This window comes from Pongo abelii, chromosome 5 (assembly GCF_028885655.2).
Source record: "Pongo abelii isolate AG06213 chromosome 5, NHGRI_mPonAbe1-v2.0_pri, whole genome shotgun sequence".
Taxonomy (NCBI): Eukaryota; Metazoa; Chordata; class Mammalia; order Primates; family Hominidae; genus Pongo; species Pongo abelii.
In genome coordinates, this window is record NC_071990.2 from 27380033 (window position 1) to 27402932 (window position 22900).

At 40.2% G+C, this 22900-nt stretch overlaps 1 long non-coding RNA gene and 3 other non-coding genes across 6 annotated transcripts in view; 3 read left to right on the forward strand and 1 right to left on the reverse strand.

Moving 5' to 3' along the window:
- Positions 1-22900, forward strand: part of LOC129060164 (uncharacterized) — a 41622-nt gene that overhangs the window by 17262 nt on the left and 1460 nt on the right. For 2 of the 3 annotated variants that reach the window (XR_008526641.2, XR_008526640.2), the window contains exon 2: positions 22100-22317. This is a non-coding gene — a long non-coding RNA (uncharacterized LOC129060164). The remainder of the gene's footprint in view (positions 1-22099; positions 22318-22900) is intronic. The other variant, XR_008526642.2, reaches the window with a different exon arrangement.
- Positions 4599-4680, forward strand: TRNAS-AGA (transfer RNA serine (anticodon AGA)). The gene has a single exon. It is a non-coding gene; the product is annotated as a tRNA-Ser (tRNA).
- Positions 11749-11830, forward strand: TRNAS-AGA (transfer RNA serine (anticodon AGA)). The gene has a single exon. It is a non-coding gene; the product is annotated as a tRNA-Ser (tRNA).
- On the reverse strand, positions 14534-14615 carry TRNAS-UGA (transfer RNA serine (anticodon UGA)). The gene has a single exon. It is a non-coding gene; the product is annotated as a tRNA-Ser (tRNA).

Sequence of the window (22900 nt, forward strand, 5' to 3'; positions counted from 1 at the left end):
TTAAATATCAAAATAAATGAAGGGATATAACATATTCATTGATTGAAAGGCTCAGATTCAATGTAATTGAAATAAAATATCGAAACAGGACTTTTGGTAGAATTGACAAGTTGTTTCTAAAACACATGTGCAACTGGAAAGGACCTAGAATCACCAAGGAAATCTTGCAGAGGAAGAGCAAATCTGAAGGACTTTCACTACCACATAATGAGATTTATTTTATTCTGAAGATATACTGATTAAGAAAGAGTGTTACTGACATAAAGATAGAGACCAATGAAACAAAATGGATCTACCTATGTAAAACCACATACAATGCAATACAATCCGTGAAAGAGAGATTTTTCCAAAGGTGGTGATGAATCAACTGGATATACAAAGGAAGACAATGTGGGCACTGACATCTTCCTTAAATTATTCCCTAAAAAAATTCAAGATGGATTAAAGATCCAAATGTTCAAGTTAAAACAATAAAAGTTATAAAGGGAAACAATGAACTATCTTCATGAACTTTGGCTTGGCAAATACTTCCTGTTTAATAAGCACAAAAAGCAATAACTATAAAAGAAACAGATTGATAAACTGACCTTCTTTTAGACTTCAGAACTTCAGTCATCCAAAGACACCATCAACAATGTAAAAAGGCAAAGCACAGAATAGAAGAAGATATTTGTAATACATGTTTATGACAAAGGATTCATGTCTAGTGTGATGGTTAATACTGAGTGTGGATTTGATTGGATTGAAGGATGCAATATTGATCCTGGGTGTGTCTGTAAGGGTGTTGCCAAAGGAGATTAACATTTGAGTCACTGGGCTGGGAAGGCAGACCCACCCTTAATTGGGTGGGCACCATCTAATTAGCCACCAGCGAATATAAAGCAGGCAGAAAAACTTGAAGGGACGAGATGGGCCTAGCCTCTCAGCCCACGTCTTTCTCCTGTGCTGGATGCTTCCTGCCCTGGAACATGTGAAAATGGACTAATACACCAGTCTATTACACTGGGTCCTCTTTCAAGGACACTGAAAGTTCCCCCTCAGTGCAATACTGACATTACTTTTAATCCTCTGGGTAGGCCCTCTATTTTGGCTAAACATTTCAGCTTCAACATCTGTACAGGGTATAGTAGATTGGTAGTAGCCATTTCCATCTCCTTCAAGTGAGCCTTCCTAGACCAGAGGCTAGAAAGAACAACATTTTGCCAACTCTTGCATTTAGGGTTCTTGGTGTGATTTAAGCTTTGCCTCAGGATTTTCAAATATGGAAATAAGGAGCCTTCTGTTTCTGTTGTTTTGTGTTCACAAGCATTGTCATGGACTTATTGGGGTTTTCTGCAGAGGAACGCAACATAAGGAGCATCAGTTTGCTCGTTCACATCTGGGAGGTATGCTGTGCTCTGCAAAATGTGATTCTCTGGTTCCCAGACCAGCAGCAACAGAATTTGGCAACTTGTTTAGAAACGTAAATTGCTTTCTGACTGTTCTGTGTTTTCTTTGAGCCTGTATTTGTCTATTTGGCATCCATTGATCCATTTGGCATCATTGATCAGAGGGGCCAAACTATAGCCAAAGTTATTTACAACTCCTGCTATCCAGAGCCCATACTTTGAATGACCTCCTTTATCTAACTCACACACTAAGCCAATATTTCCCCTGGGGTAAATCAACTAAGGGCCAAATATCAGACAACCAGGGACAGCCTCTATATCCAAAGCCTGCCAGAATTATTCAAACTAGCCAGTTCTAAACTGTTTACCCTGATCTGCCTTGCCTTTCCCATGGAAACCCCAATAAAGACTTTAATTTATGCCTTCCTTTTCACTTCTTTCTGCCTCCTGGGTGACACTGATACTTCCCAATGTGGCCCTGCATGGTGTGTTGCACTTCTCGTTTCTAGGGAAACTGTGAATAACATTATACTTTTCTTTCAATGGCATTGACCTCTCTGTGTCTTCACTCCATCATCTTTATAAATTAAGACCTGGGCACAAATCACTGACAGACTTACCTGAAATGAACAATTCTAGTGGAAGCATCTTGATTTCCTACTTTCTTGATTGTGGGAACAACAGCCTCGATGGAGACTATTTCTTTGAGGTTATTTTGGGAACAATTCCTGCAGAATCAAATTAGAACTGATACCTTCCTCCATCCCTCTCTTCTAAAAATTTTGTAAGCCTCTATATTCTTTATTAATCCCTTATTTAAAATAGCTTGAGAGGTTTTGATTCTTAGGTACTTTTTTTATTATTTAATTTGGCCGGGCACAGTGGCTCATGCCTATAATCTCAGCACTTTAGGAGGCTGAGGCAGCTGGATCACCTGAGGTCAGGAATTCAAGGCCAGCCTGGCCAACATGGAGAAACCTCGTCTCTACTAAAAATACAAAAATTAGCTGGGCATGGTGGCGTGTGCCTGTAATCTCAGTTACTCGTAGGGCTGAGGCGGAAGAATCCTTTGAACCTAGGAGGCAGAGATCGTGCCACTGCACTCCAGCCTGGGCAACAGAGTGAGACTCCATCTCAAAAATAAAATCAATCAATCAATTTATTTATTTATTTATTTATTTTTTTTTTGTAGAGATGAGGGTCTTGCTTCGTTGCCCAGGCTGTTGCCCAGGTTGGTCTTGGATGCCTGGCCTCAAGTGATCCTCCCACCTCGGCCTCCCAAAGTGCTGCAATTACATATGTGAGCCACCACACCTTGCCTAAGTACATTTTTAATTGGTGTATAACACAATATTGATGCAAAAAAGTATATAAACCATAATTATACAGCTCAAGAAATTTTCACAAAGTGAACACACCTATGAACCCAGAACTCAGACTGAGAAATAGAACCATTCCCACGATCTCCAACAAGTCTCTTCATGGCCTTTCTCAGTGTAATCACCTTCAACAGTCACCTTCCTGATTTCTAACACCACAGATTTGTTTAGTTTGTTTTGAGCTACAGTATATATGAACAAAAGCATGTATGCCTTTGTGTATGGCATCACTTCAATATTATGTTTGTGAGATTCTTCCAATTTGTGTGTAATTGAAAATTCTTTGTTCTTATTGCTCTACTGTTCCTTTGTATGAAAAACAACTATCTTTTCTATTGTTGATGGACTTTGGACTGTTTTCAGTTTGGGACTAAAATGTCTAGAATAGTTTTGTTTCCTACAAGTGAACCCTGATTCATTCGTTTTACCTGAATCTATTCTGCTATGCTTTGGTCCACACATATGAATGAGGAGAAAAAAGAAAAACGATTGAAGCTATCACAAGTCTCTGTTCATTTTATTCTAGGCAAAACAAGAATTGATTCAATACATTCAGTTCATATTAATATTAATCACAGCAAGTTTCCTTTTTTGCTGATTTTTTTAAGCATGAAAAGTCTTATTTTTCAGTATTTAACTCCTTTCAAACTAGAGTTCTGAATGAATCTAATTAAAATGTTATATGCTTGTTAAAATGTGTAGACCAAATAAAAGGCATATGATATGACTATGGAAACACCTTCTATCACAACTTATATTTTCCTTTAAATTTGTATTTAGTCATTTCATAACTTGACACGATTTTTAAAGGAGATTTATGTGACTGATACTCATTTTAACAAGAAAGTTTAAATAACAGACTCCTCAGTTAAATATGGAATCTGGTTCTCTTACTCCAAACTCAGCTTAATACTCCCCTCAGAGCAGACTCCCTTTCGTTAAACCATGGGATTTCTTATAGTTGATTTTATTAATATTTCCATAGCAAAGCAATATTTCTTCACTCCCCCTTACCCTGCCTTCACTCTTCCCTTCACCCCTCTCCTCCGTTCAGATGTCACAATAGACCCCTCTGTAATCGTTCTCTTCTCCTCTGTCCACTCTCCCTTTTCTCCTCTTCCTCTACCTCTCTTTCTTCTTTAGAAAATTAGATTAAGACTCTCTATGCGGGGTAGACAAAATCACTCTCAGGTCTTAGGAAAACACTGTTATTGAGATATTAAGGTCAAAATGTAAGAGGGAGAAAAAGAAAACCTACTGAGTTTACTAAATTTAGAGCAACGCGGGAAGCCCTTGTGTCGGCCAAAACTCAAACCAGATTCTGAGCCTAAAAGACTTAACAATGTCACAACGAAGGGACACAGAGGAGACTTTTCCGCATAATTTTTCGCTCCCTCCACCCAAGACACAAATCAGCGGAAGCGATTCCGTGCCTGGAATCCCCTACGAACACCGTCATTCACCGAGGAGCTTTGGGCTCCTGGAAGTCTGAACATTCCGGATTAGAGGAGAGTTGGCCATGACTCCCCGTCGGTACCCGCTAGGTTTGGTGCCAGCTACGGCGAGTACAGAAGCTTGGCCGGTCCCGGGGCAGGCAGGCGCTCGCTGGACGTCATTCGACTGACTGGATATTTGCTGGAAACGTTAATGCTTATGCGATGAGGACTCTCTCTAATTGCAGGGCTCTCAATTACCAAGAAGTCCTGACTTCCTTTCCTAGAATTCTCATTTCACCTTAGCATTTCCAAAAAAACTCACCAAAGACAGAAGTTTGTACACGTCACTTGACACGTGATTTCACCAATATATCAAACGATGAGGTTTCACAGCTGTAGTCGTGGCCGAGTGGTTAAGGCGATGGACTAGAAATCCATTGGGGTCTCCCCGCGCAGGTTCGAATCCTGCCGGCTACGGGGTGATTTTTGCCCCCAAGTGAGCTAATTTAACTCATCTGTTTGACAGTGTGAAATTACCTAACAAGGAAATCCTTACCACCCATTTCCTACCACAAGGGTGCAAACTTCTTGACTTGTCCAGATGCCTGGCTCATTCAACCTCTACTGCCACTAGGTTCCCATCGTGCCAGTGATCCCAACATTACTTCTTATTTGCCTAAAAATAAGCAATATTTTCTATGAGCAAAACGCAGGTCTTGGCAATGCTGCCTCATTTCCTGTCTGCGAACCCCCTGCCTCGAATTTCCCTCACGGAATTGCGCCCAGGAAGAAAACAAATATTTATATTCATAAGGTATCTCTCATCTTTGTGTTCACAAATATGTGTCTCACTTGGAAAAGTAGGGCTGGGCGTGGTGGCTTACGCCTGTAATCCCAGCACTTTGGGAGGTCGAGGTGGGCGGATCGCTTGAGGCCAGTTCAAGGCCAGCCTGGCCAACATGGCGAAACCCCGTCTCCACTAAAAATACAAAACTTAGCCGGGCGTGGTGGCGCGCGCCTGTAATCCCAGCTACTCGGGAGGCTGAGGCAGGAGAATCGCTTGAACCCGGGAGGTGGAGGTTACAGTGAGCCAAGATTGCACCACTGCACTCCAGCCTGGGCAACATAGCGAGACTCTGTCTCAAAAAAAAAGGTAGGTCAGCCCCCTCAATTTGAATTTGTCTGATATTTCCTCCGAGTTATATTCAGATTATTTTGGCAGGAATACCACAGAAGCGAAGCAAGGTCCTTTACCATTCTTAAAGTCCAGTGGCACATGATCTTAATTCGTAATGATACTCGTATGTTAACTGTGATGAATTAAGATGATGTCCAGTAAGTTTCTCCACTGTCAACTTACCTTTTGTATTACTCATTACGTGATTTATGCAGCTTACTTATTTTGCATTATATTTGGTTATTTTGAAAAGTATAAGTTAAAGGAAGAAGAAATTGAAGAAGTGCATTGAATTCTGAATGTTAAATCAGCTTTTCTGTGAAGCCACCGTTGAAGTCTGTAATCGAGGAATACCCTTCTTGCGTATAAAATAAATCTGAAATGTTAATCAACATTTTAATTTAATTTTTAATTATTACCATTATGTTATTTAAATGTTAGTGTTTAAAATGTAAAATATTGATATAGATATTATTGTGCAGCAGAGTTATGCACAATTATTTCTTCAGTCACTCTACCTCACATTTGAAATAATACGTAGATGCTCACTTTCAGCTATAATTGAACATCATTTGTCTCTATTTCTTCTTTTCTTTACTGACCATATCCAAAATGTGTATATGCATAAGTGGAAGTTAAAATTAAAATACTCCATTCCCAATAGCAGCAAAAATATTAAAGTCTGACAATAAATCTAATGGCCAGGCATAGTAGCTCACACCTGTAATCCCAGCACTTTGGGAGGCTGAGGGGTCGGATCACGGGGTCAGGAGTTCAAGACCAGCCTGACCAACATGGTGAAATCCCGTCTCTACTAAAAATACAAAAATTAACTGGGCATGATGGCATGCGCCTGTAGTCCCAGCTACTCGGGAGGCTGAGGCAGGAGAATCACTTGAACCCAGGAGGTAGAGGTTGCAGTGAGCGGAGATCATGCCATTGCATTCCAGCCTGGGTGACAGGGTGAGACTCTGTCTCAAAAGTAAATAAATAAAATGAAATAAAAATAAATCTAGCAAAAGATATGCAAGAAATCTACACTTAAAACTATAAAACGTTGTTGGTGGAAATTAAATGGAGGAAGTGGAGGAAAAATAACATTTATGTCTTGTTAGACTCAGTTTCATCAAGATGAAAACTATTTCCAAATTAATCAATAGGTTCGATGAATCCCAGTCAAGTTCTGAGCCTGTATTTTTTAAAGTTTAACTAGCAGTTTCAAAAATATATTTAAAAGGTAAAGCAATTTTAGAAAACAAGAAAATCTCTAGTTTACAGATTCAAAGAAAAGAAAAAATAGAAAAAAACAAGAAAAGATTAAAGAAGATAGCAAAGTTGGAGGACTTATACAACATGTATATCATGACTTATTGCAAACCTACAATTAAGAGTTATTAATTATATATGTAAATATTAACTTTTTTTTTAATTTAAATTTTATTTTTAATTGGTACCAAACATTATCTTCACTGCTATGGTATCAACTTGGCCAGGCTGAACTACATTCCCCAGAATTTCTTTTTCTGTGTGTCTCTGGTTAGAATGGTCCCCAAGAGATATTCTTGCAGAAGATTTGAGAAAGAAAGCTAAGTAGCAGTAATTTTGTAGCTCATGCTAACTCACCTGCTGACTTATCTTGTCACATGGCAGTATTTGTGCCTGCAACTACCCCACCTTCCTATGGGTTCTCCTTCAACCTCTGTAATTTTTGAACCAAATGTTTGTGTTTAGCTTCAAGCAAAGGACCCTGTCTTCTGTAGAATACTACAACACCAAGGAGAGGCAACAAGAGCTGACACAGATTTCAGTTCATCCTGTGGGGCTCCAGTTCATGCTTGTGGGTTCCAGCTTGTTCTAATATTCCCCACTTTACCTCCTTCTTCCTTTCTTGATAACCTGCCCCACAGTCTTTATAAGGCTGAAGCTTGAAGTGCATCCCAGTGGTTCCGCTTCTTTTATTGAATCCTGACTGCTACATATCAATGACTCAACTAAATGATCAAAAACTTGAACAAATATTTTATAAAAGAAGATATCCATGTATCTAATAACCAATTATTTTTCATGGGCCTGTTGCAATTGTTGACTCTCACAGTGTTAATTATGAATAAAATTAGTTGCAGTAAAGTGTATAGTCAAGAAAAGGATCATGGAGGAAGAGGATCAGTAAACACAACTCAAAGGAAAGCATGATATCCCACCAGGATTAAAGTGAAATTTGTCATTTTAAGACCAGTGCCAAAAGGACACCTGTTTCTTCCCCATGGTAGAGTAGTAGAAAGCAGACTTACCGTACCACCTTAAACAACTAGAAAACTGTACAAAGTATATATAACAACTTTCTTCAGATAGACAATAGGCAGTGACTAATTTTGATACCTGGGAAAAGGGAACAAATGAGAAAGAAATTGCCCTATTTACTGCCTATAATCAGATTAAGAGGAACATTTAATAATGATAAAGAGGTCAATACACCAAGAAGCCACAACAACCCTACATGTATGCACCTACAAATAGTGCTTCAAAATATGTGTAGCAAAACCTGCTAAACTGCAAGGAGAAATAGAAAAATTACTCAAATATAGTTGGAAATTATATTTTTTATTATTTATTTATTTATTTATTTATTGAGACAGTCTTGCTCTGTTGCCTAGGCTGGAGAACAGTGGTGCGATCTCGGCTCACTGCAACATCCGCCTCCTGGGTTCAAGTGATTCTCCTGCCTCAGCCTCCCAAGTAGCTGGGATTACAGGTGCCCACCACCACGCCCAGCTAATTTTTGTATTTTTAGTAGAGACGGGGTTTCACTGTGTTGGTCAGGCTGGTCTCAAATTCCTGACCTCAGGTGATCCACCCCCCTCGGCCTCCCAAAGTGCTGGGATTACAGGCGTGAGCCACTGTGCCAGGCTGATAGTTAGAAATTTTAACACTTCTTTCTCAGTAATTGATAGAACAAGTAGTCTGAAAATTCCGTACGAATACAGAAGATTTGAACCACATTACCACAAATTTGACCTCATTAACATTTATATAACGCTCTTCTCAGCAATAACAGAAAACTTTCTTTTCAAGCGCTCATAGAATACTTACCAACACAGACCTTACTTTGGACTAAAAAATAAGTCACAGTAAGCTTAAAAGGACTGAAATTACAGAAAGTATATTTTCTGACTACAACAGAATTAAACCAGAAATCAATTAACAGAAATTAAACAAAATAACCTAAAACCAAATAATATATCACAAGGGAAATTTAAATTATTTTGAACTAAATAAAAATGATATCAAAATATAACAAAATGCAGCTAAAGCTTTTCATAGAAAAAAAGCTTTTATAGAAAAAAGAAAAAAAGCTTATAGAAGAAAAGTGTCCAGGTGCTGTGGCTCATGCTTGTAATCCCAGCACTTTGAGAGGCTGAGGCAGGAGGAGTGCTTGAGCCCAGGGATTTGAGACCAGCCTGAGCAGCATGGCGAGACCCTGTCTCTACCAGAAGAACAGGAAAACAGGAAAGAAAGAAAGAAAGGAAGGAAGGAAGGAAGGAAGAAAGAAAGAAAGAAAGAAAGAAGGAAGGAAAGAAAGAAAGGGAGAGAGAGAAGGAAGGAAGGAAGGAAGAAAAGAAAAGAGAAGGAGGGAGGGAAGGAGGGAAGGAGGGATGGAAAGAAGGAAAGAAGGGAGGGAGGGAGAGAAAGAGAGAGAAAGGATGGAGGGAGGGAAGGAAGGAAGGAAGGGAGGGAGGGAGAGAGAGAGAAAGAGAGAAAGAGAGAGAGAAAGGGAGAGAGGAAGGAAGGGAGGGAGGGAGAAGCCAGGCTGGTGGCTGGTGGGTGACTGTAGTCCCAGCTACTCAGGAGGCTGAGGTGGGAAGAATGCTTGAGCTGGAGAAGTGGAGGCTGCAGCAAGCAGAGATCATGCCACTACACCCCAGCTGCTCCCCAGCCTGGGTGACAGAGCCAGACCCTTAAAAAAAAAAAGTGTCAATCAATCATCTATAGTTTCACCTTAACAAACGAGAAAAATAAGAGTAAATTAAATTCAAAGTAAGTGGAAGAGAACAAATATTAAAGAGCAAAAGGGAATGAAATAGAAAAACAATAGAGAAGATCAATGAAATCCAAAAACCAGTGCTTTGAAAAGATGAATAATATCGACAAATCTCCAGTCAGACTGCTCAGAAAATAAATGTAGCAGGAAAGAAAGAGGGGACATTTACCCAGATTACACAAAAAATAAAAGAATATTTTGGATAATATGCCAATTAATTTGACAAATTAGATGAAATATATCAATTTCTCAAAAGATAGAAACTACTAAAGCCCACTCAAGAAATAATCTGAATTGTAATATAACAGTTAAAAATATAATTTATAATTAAAAACCTCTCTAAAAGCAAAATCCAAGCCTAGATGGCTTCATTGGTAGAGTCTACCAAACCTTTAAAGAGGAAATAATATCATGTGTACATAAACTTTTCCAGTTTCTGGAAAAGTAGAGAACACTTTCCTACTCATTTTGTGAATTGAATATAAGTTGATACCAAAACTTGGGGGGGGATGAAGGGAAACAAAGAATATAAATGTATTTATTTTTACTGAACTGTACACTTAAAAATGGTAAAGATGGTAAATTAAACATATATATTTTACCTTAATAAAATAAGCTACCGTAAAAAATAAAAAATGAAATAGCCCTACCTCAGCAAAAACAAAGTGAACAAACACTAGATCACAATTTGAGAAAAAAAAAATACAAATCAATGTTCCTCATGAAAATAGGTGTAAATGTTCTTAACAAATGTTAGCAAATTGAATCAGCAATTTTTAAAAAGGGTGATATGCTGCGACCAAGTGGGATTTATCCTTTGAATTCTGAGAGGACTGTGCCTTTCTTTTCTTAAAGGTGTCATTTTTCCATCTCTATAAGGAAAGAGTAATCGATGCAGAGTAAGATGCTTTGATTTCAATACTCAGTAGCCCTGTGAATACACAAACTTCTCTTATTTGAACATTTTTCTTATTGTAAAAGTGGGTGGCAGCACCTCATGGAACTGCTCTGAGAGTTACATGAGATTCTGAATATGAAGGCATTTTCTAAAATGTGAAATTTAGAATAGTTAGATAGTAGCATTATTTTTACTGGTTCAATAGCCATGCCACACCACTCCTTATTTCTTCAAACAAATAACAAGGTATTACAATCATCTTGTAGTCTTAAGGAAGAATGGGAACACTTCAAGTAGAAATACAAATAAATACATATACTTTGCTTGGAAATTTGAAAGAGAGAAGAGCTAAAAGAAGAAAACGATGAGGAGCTATGATTCAACACGTCAGATAAATTAGTGTTAACTTTTTTGTTTTTACACAACCAGTTTTTAAATGCGTAAGTATGCAATGGCATATTTTAGCCTGTTTTCCATTTTTAATTTTCCAATTACATAAATAACGCAGTCTGTTTTTCCATTTTTAATTTTCCAAGTATATAAATAATGCAGATTGTTTTTATGAGAAATGTAAAGAATACAAAAGTAATCGAAATTGATATTTTAATCTCTCACTTACATTCCATTTTGCTCTTTTGTTAGATTGGTGAGCGTCCCTTTGGGTGTTTTTAATGGACTTTAATTTGGGGGTTCATTCGATATAAATAGAACTATGTTCGCTATTTCGTGGATTAAAGTTTACACACATTTCCAAGTAAAACGATAAGAATCTAATTCTTTAACAGCTGCATAGTACCCTGTGATAGGAATGCATCACACCATTCCCTTACTGGTTAGCATATTTATACGCTATATACAAACAATGCCACACTGGACATCCTTGCATCATAACCATGTAAATCATGTAAATCACCAGCTGTTTCTGCCCAGTTTCCACTTTGATCACAGTGCTGATTTCCCACAAGTTATGCAATCGTCCACTCTGTCTTCAATTACCTACAAGTGTCCAGGGCTATCGGAAGACGGGCTGTTCAAAGGCAATGGATAAGTGGGGGCCGTAAGTTAGGGTCTCACTCCACTTCTTAATTAGCAAAGTTTAGTTCCAGTTGCAGAGACTGCACTGCCAGAGCTCAGACCGCAGCCTGCTTCCGGGCTCCGACGGGCGCTCACTCACTGTTGACTAACGTGAAGTTTGTATTCTTTGTTTGGAACGCTGATGATGCTCATCCTCACGCGGGAGTACTCTCATTCCAGTGCTCTTGTCCAGGTGGCACAGGAGGTTGGCTTTTTTTTTTTTTTTTTTAATCAAACTCTCGTTGTACCTGAAAGTTTGCGTTCAACTCACAAAGCCCATTTTCTTGTACCTATACAGTATATCCTGATTTGCATTTCTTCATGTCTATAACGTGAAAAAAAAAGGTGTGACTCCTTGTAGTCGTGGCCGAGTGGTTAAGGCGATGGACTAGAAATCCATTGGGGTCTCCCCGCGCAGGTTCGAATCCTGCCGACTACGAGTTCTAGGTTTTAGATAACGAACAAGATAAAATTTAGAAGAAAGAAATTTAAACCAACTCACGTGTTGCGAACTGAATTTGTTTGGTACTTGCCCGATCCTGAAACCCCACAACAATGGAGGGTGGAAGTTATTGAATGCCTACTATTTTCATTAAGATTATGGGTGCCTTAATTAGTAGATACCTAATCATTTTCCCTTTAGCGGTACCTTTGCACGGTTCTCGGGGACGCCTCGCGTTTCCCTGCCCTCCAAACCCTCCTGAAGCCTATACTTGTTACAAGTCTTGATAGTGCTTTCCTCTTCATGGAAATTTAGTCCTAGTCAGAAGTCCAAGTCTTTGGTCAATTATCAGTTTCTGTGGAATCAATGGTTCAACTGCTTTGGTCACCCGGTCTCGCTGGTTGTAAATGACTAGAAACACTGTCAGAGATCTCGACACCACCACAATCGAAAGAGCAGGCTGTCCTGACAGACCCCGTCGTTTTGGCTCAGGCGGCAGATTAAAGTGTAAATTCGCCAAGTATAATCAGTTTAGTAGAATATAAACTTACAGACTTAAAAAAGTGGACAAGAGTATTTCAGTTTATTAGGGGTAGTCAAAATACACTGGCAGTGAGTTCTTCCTCGTTAGTATCGTGGTGCGTATCCTCGCCTGTTACGGGAGAGACCGGGGTTCGATTCCCCGACGGGGAGAAAAGTCTCGTTTTGCGTCTTCTGCCCACTGATGGCCCCTACCTGGCTCTGAGGGCAGAGCTGCGGTGGGACCCCTCTGCCATTCCTCTTTAACTGCCACTGGACCCTCTCGACTTTCCTCACTCCTAAGACCAGCTGCTCTGATCAGAGAAACATTCCAGTCAATTCTGAAACCTCAAAGTCATAGTTACTTTAAGGCCCATAGGAGAATCTGGGTTTAAATGACACAAAATGTACTCATTAAAAGTTATCGATAATACAGTTGTCTAGCATCTGCCTCTTATTTGCATGGTCAAAAAGCTCATGTAAATGTTCAAGTCCTCCATCCTTCTGGACATCAAATCCTGGAATGAAGATATCGACATGGCCCAGCCGGGGGCTCGTGTGTGCTCCAGCTGCAATGGCTGACCTGGGCAACTCCAAACTATAGAATCCACAAGATGTCGATCAAATGTGTGAGGGAAGATGACAAAGTGGCCACAGACTTTTGAGGAGATTCCCAAGTTTCAGGAGCACATGAGGAATGTCAACACTGCTGCTTTCAACAATATCTGAAGCTTCAGGCAATGTGTTAGTGAATGTATGTCAGATTTAAAATAAAAATTGAGCTACCTGAAATGGGGGGGTACTTAAAAAGCCATAGCAATCAGGACAATGTGATACTTGCTCAGGGGGTGTAAATTGGCTCAATCACTTGCAAGAATGACTTAACATTATATATTAAAGCTTTAATGTATACATGTACTGTGACTCTGTAATTCCACCCATAAGTATATCTCTCCAACAAAAATATTTATTTATATTCACTGAAATACATGTACAAGAATATTCGTGGCAGCACTAGTTATAATAGCCAAACTGGAAACAATCCAAATGCCTCTGAGGTGGAGTTGGACTTTAAGAAGTGCCTTGACATTAGGGGCTGATTTCAAAGAGTGGAGATAGTGGAAAGTTGCCTGTCAGAACAAGAGCAAGGGCATTTAAGGGTTGCTAAGACAGAGGAAACTCAGAATAAAAGTGGGCAAGAGGGGTGAGAACATTCCTATATTTGGCACCCTGCTAGCTTCTCTTTTGTTCCATTCCTTCTATCTCCTGGCCTTTCTCCTCTCTTCCGTTTTCTTGTTTTTCCACATCTTTTCTTTTCCTCCCTCAACCTTTTTTTCCCAACTTTATTCTGTATGAGAACCAAAGTACTGAGTGTCTGAAGTTACACTTTGTTTCCTGAATCTACTGTAAAGCCCAGATAAGTGTTGTTGGTCTTCGAATGTGCTGGAGAAGATAGGAAGAATAGACTGGGGCCAGAGAACTTCACCTGGAATTTTTCTAAGCTGTAAGATGAAGGCATTTAACAAAATCAATAGAATAAAAATAATAAGGGCTTGGCAGCCAGAGGTTAGCTTTAACATCCACTTCCTGTGGTTTAATAAACCTTTCCTATTCTTGAGCTCTCGAATTTTTAGGCTGAGAAGATACAGTGTGTGTGGTAATGTCTACAAACCAACGATTTATATTGAAGCTACAATCACAATCATTGTTATTGCTGCAAAACAGATAATGCATTGTTGCTGTTGAATGACAGTCCCTAAACTTGGGCTAACAAAACACTTAATACGCAATAGGCAAAATCTTCACACCCCAGACAAGCAACTTAGACTTCTCTACAGAGAAAACTCGATGGAGTCTGACTTCGATTCTCAGAGCTTGTAGGTGAGGAAAAGAGAATTGCCTTCCTGAAATCAGGATTAACGTTAGGTGGTGTTTACACCACAATAGATTCTCTCTTAACTCGAGACACGGTTGTCTCGGATGTATGTTGGAGGAGGAGGAAGATACTGGACTCAGAGAAAGAGGTAAACTACAACGCCAGGTTAACAATGATGATGACAGCTAGAATGCAGAGTTCAACGCAGTGTTACCAAAGGAGATGACACAACTGTAATCCAGGAGGCTCAGTTGCCTTTGGGTTGCAATTTGAAGGAAACTATTTGGGAGAAGTCGGGCTAAAACCGTAGCCGGCAGGATTCGAACCTGCGCGGGGAAACCCCAATGGATTTCAAGTCCATCGCCTTAACCACTCGGCCACGACTACGCACCTCTGTACTACCCTTGGTTTAAACTTTTGAAGATGTGAGCAGTGTGCCATTCTTGGGTAGTGTGGTAAGTAGATACTACAGTAAAAGATGTTTTGGTGCCTGGTTACTAAGTCTAGTAACAAAGAATTTTCTAGGTGCATTAAGAGCTTCCAGCTTTTGGATGAAATAAGTTATCCATAGTGAATTGGAATTCAGTTGAGAAAAGTGGAGTTCAAAGGAGCATTCCGCGACAAGAGACTTGGGTTTTCTCTCCCCCTAGAACTCCACTTGCTAGTCACGGTTGATGCACCTGTTCACAGGTATTTGTGAGAAACCAGCAGAAAGGCAGTTTGGAGCTGAGGGTCTGATCCTAGTAGCTTCACACCCTCAAATGACAATGGCACAGGAAACCTGCTAGAGGAAATTTGAAGGAATTATGACCTTGGAGTCATTTGCTTTTGCTTTCAGTATTGAATACTAAACCAGAAATATCTTCAACAGCTTTGAACTGCTTTGTCCTTTCTCGGGCTTAAAGAATTCGTTGAAACCCAGTTTGAGCAGGGGTGCAGGATGAGAAGGGGCAGGGAAGACCTAGCTCTCATGGACCCTCTGAAGAAAAAGTTGATGGGAAGGTCTCCATCCTCTCAGGAAAAGCTAACTCCTTTTCACCTTCCCCAGGGAGGGAAGCAGGCAGTCCCAGGAGCCAGGGGAATATGGAGAAGCTTAGATAACATGTTTTCTAAAATTTTTCAGCTTGAGAACTTTCTCTGTCCCTCCTAATGTAAAAGAGCTTGTGAATGCCACATTAAATCTAGCTATATTAATACCTTTTTCCTCCCTAGGATTAAAGACTGTTGGTTCAGGAAAACACTGCTGAACCAGGCTTTTATTATTTATTCTTTAATGGGGAATCTCAGGGATTACCGCTTTGAGTTCTGGGAATTGAAATGCTTGGCCAAAGTACCACCAAGTAGTTTCAGACAGACTTTCAGATACAAAAGGGAGAATCCCTTTTACATGAGACCCTCGAACTCTCTTGCAGATACAGTTTTCCCACATTCATTTTCATTTAAGGCAGACAAAAAGGCAGTTGCTCCTGAAGTGAATTGCATTGTGTTGCCCAGAAAGATATGTTGAAATCCTAACCTGTGGTACCTGTGAGTGTGACCTATTTGAAAACAGTCTTCGCTGATTTAATCAAGTTAAGAGAAGGTCATGCTGGATTCAGGTAGGCTCTAAATCCAGTAATCCAGTGATTGCTGTCCTTATAGGAAGTGGGAAATTTAGAGACACAGACACATAGTCACCAGTTCAAAAGCTATGTTGAGAGGGAGGCAGAGACTGGAGTGACGCAATTACAAACCGAGAATGCCAAGGATTTTCTTCAACCATCAGGAGCAAGGAAAGAGGTCTCAGATTCTCCCTCAGAGCACCTAGAAAACAATCAACCAGGCCAAAATCTTGAGAATAAGTCTGTCTTTTTAAGTTACCCAGTTTATGGTAATTTGTTAGGGCAGTCTTAGGAAACTAATCAGCTCCCTTACCCATGTTCTTGGAACAAGATCCTTGCTGTTGTTGCCTTAGCACTTCTCCATTCCACCAGGAAGCTCGTGCAAATGGTGACTCACTTCTTTTTTTCTTTCTTTTTTTTTTTTTTTCCTTGAGATGGAGTCTCGCTCTGTCACCAGGCTTGGAGTACAGTGGCAGGACCTTGGCTCACTGCAACCTCCAACTCCCTGGTTCAAGCGATTCTCCTGCCTCAGCCTCTTGAGTAGCTGGGATTAGAGGTATGCACCACCATGTCCAGCTAATTTTTTTTTCTGTATGTTTAGTTTCATCATGTTGGCCAGATGGTCTTGAACTCCTGACCTCGTGATCCGCCTGCCTCGGCCTCCCAAAGTGCTGGGATAACAGGCGTGAGCCACCGCGCCCAGCTGACTCACTTCATTTTGAAGAAAACTCACTTAGCGAAACAATCCAAACTAAAAGAAATCATTTATGTTCAAAGACACTTAGGATATTTTGTTATAATAATGAAATAATTAAAATAACAAACATTTCGGATTACATAATATAGGTTATATCTACCTGGAAAAATACCACAAAGCCAATAACGATATTTTGCAACTCTTACTAGTGGATAGCAAAAATAAATAAATAAATAAACTAACAGTATTTTCGAAAAGATTGTGATAGTTCAGGCAAGAAGCATGTGATATAATGTTAAATGAAAAGAGGAGAATTTTTTAAATGCATATATTGTGTAACCTCAAGTAAAATTTTTGCATTATACATATTTGGGAGGTGTGGGAGAATACACCAATGCATTACCAGTTGTGTCTGGTATGTAGGATCATAGTGGATATTTTTCTTTGTTTTTCTACTATGTGACGCAAACATCATTATTCAGGTTTAAAAATGAAGGGGCAGAAATAGTATTTTATTGCTGGAACAGGGAAAAAGTAGTCCCTAGATACAAGCACTTTGATGTTACTCAGTAGTCAAACATTTGGCTCAAGTGGTCATATTGTTCAAGGGGACTTCTGGTTAAAATGGTAGTGAAACCCAGGACTTTATTTTTGCTTTCTTAAGATGCCCGTAAGTTGACAATAAAAGCAATTCAAAAATGTGTAAACCTACAATGATGAAGAGAGCATGAGAGCAAATAACAGACAGTAAAGACATTGTTGGCTTCCCAAATTAAAGTAGCTTGATGCAATGGAAATTTATGTCTTTTTTTTTTGAGACAGAGTTTCGCTCTTGTTGCCCAGGCTGGAGTGCAATGGCGCCATCTCAGCTCACCGCAACCTCCGCCTCCCGAATTCTAGCGATTCTCCTGCCTCAGCCTCCCGAGTAGCTGGGATTACAGGCATGCGCCACCGCGCCCGGCTAGTTTTTTGTAATTTTAGTAGAGACGGGGGTTTCTCCATGTGGGTCAGGCCTGGTCTCAAACTCCCGACCTCAGGTGATCCGCCCTCCTCGGCCTGAGATTTATGCCTTACTCATGTAACAGTCGATTGCAGATTTTTGTGTCAGCAAAGAAAGAAGAACCTGTTTTTTGTCCTTGTGGTGATTCAAGGTTCCAGGCCCCTTCCATCTTATGAATCTATTATCCCCTAAAGCTTGGGAAAGTGCACACTTCTTAAAGGCCTGGAGAAAAACATGCTACTTGCATTCATGATTTATTGATTATAACTAATCATATGGCCTCACTGAGGTGTAAGGAGACCTGGTAAGTAGAGACTTTGGCTGGGTAGCTTATTCCCACAGACAACACTGTACTATGGAGGAGGAAACATGAATTTAGGTGGACACCACAGTTATCAACAAAATTTGGGAGACAGAAGGGAGTTGGATAAATAGTAATTGAATTAGAGTGGATAAAGCTGAAACCTAACTGTTTGCAAGGTGGGAAGCCAACAATAATGAAGTTGATATCACAGATTCTTGGAAAGGCTTAAGAGTTGGAAGAACTGGCCGGGCGCGGTGGCTCATGCCTGTAATCCCAGCCCTTTGGGAGGCCGAGGTGGGTGGATCATGAGGTCGGGAGTTCAAGACCAGCCTGACCAACATGGTGAAACCCCGTCTCTACTAAAAATACAAAAATTAGCCGGGCTTGGTGACGTGCGCTTGTGATCCCAGCTACTTGGGAGGCTGAGGCACGAGAATCGCTTCAACCTGGGAGGTGGAGGTTGCAGTGAGCTGAGATCGTGCCATTGCACTCCAGCCTGGGGAACAGAGCAAGACTCCATCTCAAAGACAAACAAACAAACAAAAAAAAGAGTTGTTAGAATCATGTAACCTTAGGCTCATTAGTCTGTACTGCCGCTCCTTCATAGAGGGTTTATTTTGGGGAAAGCTCCAGAGATGCTCTTGACTTAAGGATACCAGGTATAATTGAAATAGGGAGTGAAGTGCATGTTGAAAATTGGGAGATGGAATGAAAGTCTCTATAGGACACCTGAAGCTCCCTTTCTGTTTCAGAAAGTATGGACAGCTAAGCTTTCTCTACCTCTAGCCCTATACATGCAGAAGATTGAAAGACTCCGCTCTCCAAGAAAATGGACCATCATAAGAAAACTGACCCATAGATATGGACGTATCAAGGGTCTGGATTGAAATGGCCTATCATACACAATCATTCTAGAATGAGGCCTATTTATTGGCATACCATGCCCATAGTACGAATTAGGTTTGGGGGTCTCCCTCCTAAATATGACTGAACTGCTATGTGCCACCAGAAATTGGAGAAAAGATAGGTACCAAGGCAAACAAATGAAAGAAAGAGAGCCTGGTGGAAATAGAGATAAATAGGTAACAGAAGCAAAAAACAAAAACATCCTCAGGGAAATAAGAAAGCATTCTGTATATACGAGAATAATAAGATACTATTCTATTATTATTATTATCATTTCAAGACAGGGGCTGACTCTGTGGCCCAGGCTGGAGTGCAGTGGTGCTGTCATAGCTCACTAACATGCTATTACTTTTTAAAGAGCATCAAGGGGAACAAGAACCCTTGAAAATAACAAATATGGGCACGGGGCAGGAGTATGTCAGCCAAGAAAATTATGTAGTGTTAGGGAAGCTCTGAGAGTATGGCTGTGGAAGCACGTCACTGTGGTTTGAATCTACAGGGTATATTGATCACCCTGCCCATGCTGAAGGTATTAAACTGCAAATTGAAGGTGAAGGTGTAAAATCTCAGTTCATTAAAAACAAAAATTTCCAGAAGGTGTCTGACCAGAAAGGAACCCCCAAGTTGCTGCAGGCAGAAGTTGAGATCACTAAGTTATTTCCAAGACTGTCAGCAGCCTTTTTCTCATGTTTCCATTATTCCCCTCCTTGGCAATCTCCATGAAGATGACAACTGGATCTTTATCTCCAGGCCCAACTTCTCTCCTGAGTCCTCCTAGTGGACAGGTCCACTTGAATGTACTACAGTTACATCAAAGGGCAACATCTAAAGGAGAAAAAGAAATGTGCTTTTCCCTTTGGCCACCATTCTAATTTTTTAAAAAATCCTTCCTTTTAATCCTAAATATTTTATTTAGGATTAAATATTATTCTCCAAAGAATAATATTAAAAAAAAAAAAAGGAAAAGAAGCCTGGGCAACATGGCAAAACCCCATAACCACGAAAAATACAAAAAAATTAGCCAGGCATGGTGGTGCACACCTGTAGTCCCAGCTACTTGAGGGGATGAAGCAGGAGGATCGCTTGAGCCTGGGAGACTGAGGCTGCAGTGAGCTGAGATCACTCCGGCCTGGGTGACAAAGTAAGACCCTATCTCAAAAGAGAAAAGAAAATAACAAATATGATGATAGAAAAAAGTTTAACAAGGGTTAGAAGACAAAGTTGAGAACATTTCCCACGAAGAGGGACAAAAAAGAAAAATGGAAAAATAGAATAAAAGATAAGAAAATTAGAAGACAAGTCTAGAAGTATCAACAATGTGATTGAAAGTTTCATGGAAAGACAACAAAGAAAATATACAGGGAAAACTATTAATGAATGCAATAAAATTTCCTTTTCTCTTTTTTCAATTTTTTTATTTTTTATTTTTTATTTTTTTGAGATGGAGTTTTGAGTTTTGCTCTTGTTGCCCAGGCTGGAGTGCAATGGCGTGATCTCGGCTCACTGCAACCTCCACCTCCCAGGTTCAAGCGATTCTTGTGCCTCATCCTCCCAAGTAGCTGGGATTACAGGCTTGCACCACCACGCCCAGCTAATTTTGTACTTGTAGTAGAGACGGGGTTTCTGCATGTTGGTCAGGCTGGCCTCAAACTCCTGACCTCTGGTGATCCGCCCACCTTGGCCTCCCAAAATGCGGGGATTACAGGCATGAGCTACCGCGCCCGACCTTTTAAATTTTCTAAACCTAAAAAGGATCCAAAGGATCCACCTACTGCCCAGCACAAGGGACCAAAACAAACAAACAAAAACAAAAACAAAACAAAACAAATACAAAAACAAAACAAAACAAAAAACCAAGAATTATCCAGAGTGTCTATTTTAGAATGGCATTCAAATTCATTACCACACTGATAACAAGAACACAACAGAGTAATGCTCGCAGAATTTTAAGATAAAATTATTTTCACACTAGAAATCCCTACCTGACCAAACTAAAATCATTTATGAAGTTTGAATAAATATATTTTCAGAAATGCATCATATTTTTTAGGTCATAAGCGGGAAACAGAGACCTCATAAGGACTTAAACTCCAGTGTCTTTCATGCAGGGAATTGGTTACAGAGGTGGTGGAAGATCAAAGAAGCCAGTTGAGGTGGGAGGTAGAAATCTGAACCCAAGGGGTGGGATCTCCCTCTGGAGCAGGCAGGTCTGGGAGGATCTGGAGCCATGGAGGAGACACAACTGCTGCCAGAAATGCTGCAAGAAACAGGGAGGGAAAGCAAGAAATATCCTGACTTCTTCTTCCCTCTACTTCTCAACATTCCTTCATTGTCTTCTATTGGCTGAACTCAGGCAGAAGTCAGTGGCCATCAGTGGAAATGCAGCGGCAGGGGCCAGCCACTGGCACTACAGAGATGACCAAGGGAGTGGCTAGGAATGCATCTGAGCACAAAGAGGCTTGAGATTGCCAAATGCAAAATCTCAAAAAATTTCTCTTTTCTCAGAAAGCTGTTGGAGGATCTTCTCCACCAAAAATAGGGAGTAAACCAAGAGATTTGTGACTTAACAAAAAAATGATTCAATACAGGTGAGTGGTAAAGGGGCTGGCTCTTCGGCAGATGGAGAAGCATCAGCATGATCTCTATAAAGCAGACCTAGAGATTAACCAGTTCAGGTTGGACAAGTTTTAAAAAAAGGAACTGAAAAATGACCAAATTCAGAAGTATTTTGCAGCACTGGAAGAGAGTTGCAGGACAAATTAGTATTAGAAACACAGAAAGGAGGCAAACAAACAAAAGAGGCAGTATTTTCAAATTAGGAAAAACAAGAGAATGTAGTTACAGTATACAAGTGATCCTGCGGTGAACAATATTTCCATGGACATAATAAGGAAAACACTTAACATTATTTAGCCACAATACTATGATACAAATACATTGAAAGATGAGGGTAGATAAGTGTATTTGTGTTTTAGGCTGTATAGAAGAACTATATATCTTTTCTTTCAGAGTGGGAAGTCTTTAGATATCTGTATCAATCAGGACATGAGCAGGAAGTGGAATGTTTACTTGAACTAGAAAAGTTGAGGATAATTTATTTAAATTATTATTTGCAAATAAATGGGCAGCATGTAGGGCAATAACAAGGGTTTTATGGATTACTGGAGCTAGTAATCCGCACTACCCTTGAGCTTGATGGGCATAAGATGGAGCCTGGGACCTACTGCTCTTTGGAGAGGGCTGTGTAGAGAGGCTTCCTGGCAGATGTTGGGACATTTCCTGGGGGATTCAGACTGCAGCCAACAGATCCAGAGGATAAATATACCAGCCTCACTCTTCACCCTCCCTCTGGATCTCTCGTAGGTATTCTCTTGACCAAACTCAAGCAGGAGTCAGAGGATAAAGAAGCCCATTGAAAATGTCCATACTGATCAGCGCCAGGGCAGACAACAAGATGCAGGATGGGGCCAGGGTACCTGGATGATATGCAGCACGAGGTCTAAAATTGAGGAATCAAGAAATAGCAAGGCAGCCAGGTGCGGTGGCTCATGCCTGTAATCCCAGCACTTTAGGAGGCTGAGGTGGGTGAATCAGCTAAGGTCAGGAGTTTGAGACCAGCCTGGCCAACATGGTGAAACCCCATCTCTACCAAAAATACAAAATTAGCCGGGAGTGGTGGTGCGTGCCTGTAATCCCAGATACTCCGTAGGCTGAGGCAGGAGAAAGGCTTAGAATCCAGGAGGCAGAGGTTGCAGTGAGCCAAGATCACACCAGCCTGGGTGACAGAGCGACACTCTGTCTCAAAAAGAAAAAAAAAGAAAGAAAGAAAAAAGAAAGAAAGAAAGAGCAGGGCAACAATAACAACCACAATCAGTTGTGCTTATGAAGTGTCAGGCACTGTTCAAAGTTCTCATTGAATTCTCTCAATAACCCGTAAGTGTTCTTCTTATTCCAGCTTTACAGTTGAGGAAACTAAAGCACAGAGAGATTAAGTTCCTTGCCCAAGGTCATAGAACAAGGAGTGAAAAGCAACTGGACAGTTGCTACTAGGAAACCTAAATTCAGTTTAGAGAGAGTTTGGAACAGGAAAATGCTGTGCTTCTTTGTTTTTCTTATGATTTTATTTATATGAAAGATCCAGAATAGGTCAATCCATTGAGACAG